This window comes from Triturus cristatus, chromosome 12, assembly GCF_964204655.1.
Source record: "Triturus cristatus chromosome 12, aTriCri1.1, whole genome shotgun sequence".
Classification (NCBI taxonomy): Eukaryota; Metazoa; Chordata; class Amphibia; order Caudata; family Salamandridae; genus Triturus; species Triturus cristatus.
Genome location: NC_140595.1, coordinates 82,102,897 through 82,108,897, shown reverse-complemented (window position 1 = coordinate 82,108,897; position 6,001 = coordinate 82,102,897).

The window sequence follows — 6,001 nt, the reverse complement described above, 5'->3', positions numbered from 1 at the left end:
TGTGCGCATGCGGCACAGGTGGCTGCGAAGAAAGACCCCATTGTCTGGAGCGGGCCGCTGCTAACCAGTCCTGGAAGCCCCATGTGATACTGTACGAGCTCTGTGCGCACACATTTGAGTTATAAAGGTAGCTCAGTGGGCGAAAGGGCCTCCTGCGGAGACGTCTGTAACCTGCATAGCACATGTTTGAGATTCCACTGGACTGGGTCAGAATTTAATTCTCTCGAAACAGATGAAATAGGTACTGTTGAGTAGGCTGAAAAACTTACTGTTGAAAGCAAGAATACTAGAGACATTTTAGTTTAAGGAGTGTATGAGTGAATTTTGTAAGTCGCAGGTTGCTTCTGCCTGATATGGTCTTTTACCTTTGCTCTAACATCTCTTTTGATGTGTTTCTCCTTAAACTTTACCTTTGTGCTTTAGGGAATCTCACACTCATGAGATCCTATCAATGTTTAAAAATCAATATTTCTCCAATTTTTGTTAAAATAGTACTACATTTTGTTATTTCAGAAAACATATGGATTCTGGAATTTCCGATCTTGTCAATAGTCTAGATTTTGAGTAATTCTACGTCAATTTCTCATGAAGTGGTTCCTCTAGGAAATGTTGGAATGTGGTTTATGTCAATTTAAGATTCTTTTAACCCTTTTTGTGTCCCTGGAATATTCTAGAGAGTTCAGTAAAAAAAAAACTGCCGTTAAACAGCTTAGCAGCCACTCACTGAACCAGGGTTACAGTCCTGTGAAATGGGACTTTCCAAACCCATTTCTAGAACAACACTTCCCAAACTCTTGGCTGCTGCAAACTGATTTTTGTTGAGTTTCGAAAGTCCAAGCATAAATAAAGATGCCTTTAAATTCGGTCTTTACCTTGTCACATTTCCTGCACTTCAACTACAAAATTCAGATGTCAGGCTATGGCTTCTGACAAATTGCTGCCTATTTTATTAACATGGAGATTGGTGTTTACAGACTCCTCTCACTTTGCAGTCAGAGAAAGAAAAATAAAGTGAATTATGTGACAATCGTGCTGGAGTATTGAAGTGTTAAATGTCATTTTTTTGCAAGACACAACAAAATGTAAATACCTCTATATGATCTGTACACATTCAGCAGCAGTTAGGAAAGCACATTGTTTTGTAATTTTGAAGTATGATGGAAAAAAGATTTTAATAAGATGAAAACAAATCAAGACACTCTACTTAGTGATGCACAAATGATAAATGTTCACTGAATCATGAATAAATGACAGCGCACTATCACACAATGCTTTAGTTACATTAAAAAATCACCGACCTCATTTCCATTAAAGCTAGGTGGGTTGCGGAAGTTTGTCATTCTAAAAATTGGGTCGAGGTTCTAAAAAGTTTGGGAAGCACTACTCTAGAAGCTTTTACAGTTATCTAATAAAATATTGGGACAGCTGCTCCGTAGCCATTTTGTTACTAAAGAATTAACAGGAGAGGATCAGAAATGGGGGAATATTGTTTTTTCCACTGCTTGTTCATTCATCTTATTCTGGATGTTTTTATATAGCGCATGCCTGCCAGTTACTTGGCTTCTTAGAAATATATGTACCTTATGGAGAATTTACTACTATCGGGTGGCAACAGAACCACCAGGAGTTCTTATAACCTGCTACTGAAACCACAACGATTTTCTAAGAAGAAAACTTATAACCGCACCTTCTCAGGAATAGCCCCTAGGATTTGGAATGCTTTGCCCCCAAAAATAAAACAGAACCCTAACACAGCACTCTTCACAAAAGAAGTGAAATCGATTTTCTTGGCCAAGTTCACTTGAACTATTTGAACACAAGTTGGTCGCACACTGCTCGTCACACCAGCAAGTTGCCCCAAAGGACTGTGGTGAATGTAGTGGCGACGGCGGGTACGCCTATGCCACGATGTGTAAAAGGAAAACAGTATGTGTTGCATTTAGCCATCCCTGGACACGTGTTTCGAGGTAGTTGCCTCTCGTCAGCAGGGAGCAGGACAATGTAAAGGGGTGCCGAGTGGACTGCCAAAATGTAATTAAAACAGGTCAAATACCTCTCATGGCGCGCAGGTGCAGAACCAGGGCTCGTCAGCCCGATAGCTCACGGGAGCCGTAATAATTTGAACACAAGTTGGTCGCACACTGCTCGTCACACCAGCAAGTTGCCCCAAAGGACTGTGGTGAATGTAGTGGCGACGGCGGGTACGCCTATGCCACGATGTGTAAAAGGAAAACAGTATGTGTTGCATTTAGCCATCCCTGGACACGTGTTTCGAGGTAGTTGCCTCTCGTCAGCAGGGAGCAGGACAATGTAAAGGGGTGCCGAGTGGACTGCCAAAATGTAATTAAAACAGGTCAAATACCTCTCATGGCGCGCAGGTGCAGAACCAGGGCTCGTCAGCCCGATAGCTCACGGGAGCCGTAATAATTTGAACACAAGTTGGTCGCACACTGCTCGTCACACCAGCAAGTTGCCCCAAAGGACTGTGGTGAATGTAGTGGCGACGGCGGGTACGCCTATGCCACGATGTGTAAAAGGAAAACAGTATGTGTTGCATTTAGCCATCCCTGGACACGTGTTTCGAGGTAGTTGCCTCTCGTCAGCAGGGAGCAGGACAATGTAAAGGGGTGCCGAGTGGACTGCCAAAATGTAATTAAAACAGGTCAAATACCTCTCATGGCGCGCAGGTGCGAGTTGGCAGTCCACTCGGCACCCCTTTACATTGTCCTGCTCCCTGCTGACGAGAGGCAACTACCTCGAAACACGTGTCCAGGGATGGCTAAATGCAACACATACTGTTTTCTTTTTACACATCGTGGCATAGGCGTACCCGCCGTCGCCACTACATTCACCACAGTCCTTTGGGGCAACTTGCTGGTGTGACGAGCAGTGTGCGACCAACTTGTGTTCAATTCACTTGAACTATTGGATGCAGTCATGTTAATATTTATTATGCTGTAACAGTCAACACTGTCGGACTAATATTTCTATTAGTATTTTGTATGTATATATCTATTCCCTATATTTCCTATGTTTGTTGTAACGCGCTCTGATACCCGCCAGGGTCTTGTTCGCGCTATATAAAACCTTCAAAATAAATAAATAAATTTTGCCCAGAGAGGTTAATCCTTGCAGCTGTGTTCCAACCATGCTCACATAGTAAGTGTAGTAATATACTGGATTTTGGTTTATCCCTGCCATTGCGTGACAAAGAGGGGATGTGTCGTTGCAACCTGCCAGTCAAACCTGTGCGAGGGGGAAGTATTTTTATGGTTGTCTCTTTGCAGTAGTATAGAATCTTCAAAAGAGTTCTTTTAGAATGTTGGTGTTCTGCTCTTGCATTTCTATAATCCTGATCAGGCACGCTTTATGGTTGTGGGAAGAAACCTGAGCGAACTAGAGGTCTCGAGATCCTGCCCGCTCCTGGTGAAGGGTGCCGCGAGATCCTGCCCGCTCCTGGTGTAGGGTGCCTCGAGATCCTGCCCGCTCCTGGTGAAGGGTGCCTCGAGATCCTGCCGCTCCTGGTGAAGGGTGCCTCAAGATCCTGCCCGCTCCTGGTGAAGGGTGCCTCGAGATCCTGCCCGCTCCTGGTGAAGGGTGCCTCAGGATCCTGCCCGCTCCTGGTGAAGGGTGCTTCGAGATCCTGCCCGCTCCTGGTGAAGGGTGCCTCAGGATCCTGCCCGCTCCTGGTGAAGGGTGTCTCGAGATCCTGCCCGCGGTGCCTCGAGATCCTGCCCGCTCCTGGTGAAGGGTGCCTCGAGATCCTGCCCGCTCCTGGTGAAGGGTGCCTCGAGATCCTGCCCGCTTCTGGTGAAGGGTGCCTCGAGATTCAGGTGAGTCGCTAGGTTTTCCTATGGATTCCGACTCACCCAAATCAACTTTTACCTTCCTGATCTTTTCTTTGAAACATTAGTGCCCCAATCGTGTTAGTCGAATTTGTTGAATTGAACCAAGACTACAACTCCCAGAATGCATTGATTTCCCAAGTGAAAGTAAAGGAATTAAATAAACTGGCCAAGTCATATGAATTCATCTGAAAAGCCTGTTGGTGACGGGTTACATCATTCATCTTCGATGCACATGCTCCCATCAAGGTGCCTAGAACTTTCCAGAAGGTATTCGATGTTCCCACACGCCCAGCGAGGTTGCAAACCTGGAAACGATATTTGTCCCCAAGTGGAAACTGAGAGAGACAGAGGAAACCCCCCTCCCCCCTCGCTCATTGTGAGATACAGGGATTCAGGTTCCGCTTGGACAAGGGGGCCCCTGTGGAAGCCGCCAAGGCCTGCCCATGTCAGAAAAGAGGGCCCATTGTGTCCCGGCTCTGAGAGGCTCTGCTCGGGGCCGGAGCAGAGAAAGGGCGGATTGTCTGAAACACACGGATATTTCCCGTCAGAAGCTCGCGCCGAGCCCGTCATTAAATCGTCCGGTTACTCGTGAGGTGGGATGGCTGCTTTGAGGTGGGCATAGAGGCTGACCCGACGAATAAAATGGCAAGGAGCAGACACAGGGGTTTTAATCGCCAAACAGAGGGATTAGGCATAGATGTACCTCAGAGTGAGTGTACTGGCCTGTTAAGTACCACCTCGTGGCCTGGGTAGTTCCTGACAGTCCAGTGTTAAGGCCTCCAACCATGTAAACAAGTAAGTAGGCCTTTTAAAGATGGCCGCATGCATGTAGTCCTCGCAGAGACGTTTTAAGACATGGGTAATTGCTTAGGACCCCCACCTTCCAAGGGGCGCCTGGGAGAGTAAACTTTCTCTCCAGGTCGGTTCTGTGCATGTGTGAAGCTCAAACCCTAATTTAAGATTCAATATTGTTTGGCATCACAAGATTTGAATTAGCAAAAAAAAATACAGTGGGTAATGAAATGTAAAGTTGTTCCCAACAGGCGCCCACAAAATATTTCTTGCCCCAGTCTCCCAAAATCCTTTATATGACTCTGTCCCCGTGCACTACTCATTTGTTACCCTGGGGAAGAGTGAGCAGGCAAATAGGAGTCCCCAGACCCCCACCCACCCAACACACAGGGACTGCTTAGTCTTGAATCAACCTCATGCCCCTTTCTTCCACCACCCCACACTTTGTCTCTTTATCCCAGTTTTCATCCCTGCTTTCACCCTTTGTCACCGTTTTCCTCTCTTCCACCTTCTCCTTTTTCCATGTTCTGCCTTTCTCACATTTGCTGTGGGCCAAAGACAATTGATCAATAGTAAGTACTATTCCTCAAATGTGAGTGCCGGCACCCACCAACAGCAATCACCGGCACAAATTAAGCACTAGTTTCAGCCTATGAAGATGACGGGCCGCAGGATTAATGGCAGAATCAAATGGAACGTTTACCATAACTGCAGAAGGGCAGTATGATTTGTGGAAGGCCCTAGAGGCAGTCATCTTCAAATAAAAGCCTGGATTAGGTAGATACAATTTTACGTTAAAAGCCAACTGTAATGTAATAGTAATTCACTAATCCACATGTATAGCTCTTCCTATAGCACATTATGGGATTAGAAATCCTTCAGGTTCAGTCTGGGTAGTTGGGGACCTGACTATCCTATGAACAGTGAGTTGTGAGCAAGCCTTGAAGGGTGTGGATGTTGCGGGTTCAAGCTACTCATCATATCACTGGTGTGGACTACATCTTGGAAGACTCTACAGCCACAGAAGCAAGCATGGCTCATGAGGTTAATATATATGTTAGTCCTTTGGCGAGTATAGCAGAACAAGCTGGTCTGACCATCTATTCCTACGCGGATGACACTCAACTTATTTTTTCACTCTCCCACAAAGAAACCTCCAACCCTCCCTCCTTGCAAACAGGATTATCTAAGATAGCCGACTGGATGCACATTAACAAACTCAAGTTAAATGGAGGCAAGACCGAACTCCTCATTTTTGGAAATAAAAAATCACTCTGGGGCCCCCAACATTGGCCCTCTGAGATGGGTGACCCCCCCATCCCATCTCTTTCAGCACGCAACCTGGGCATCATTATCAATGA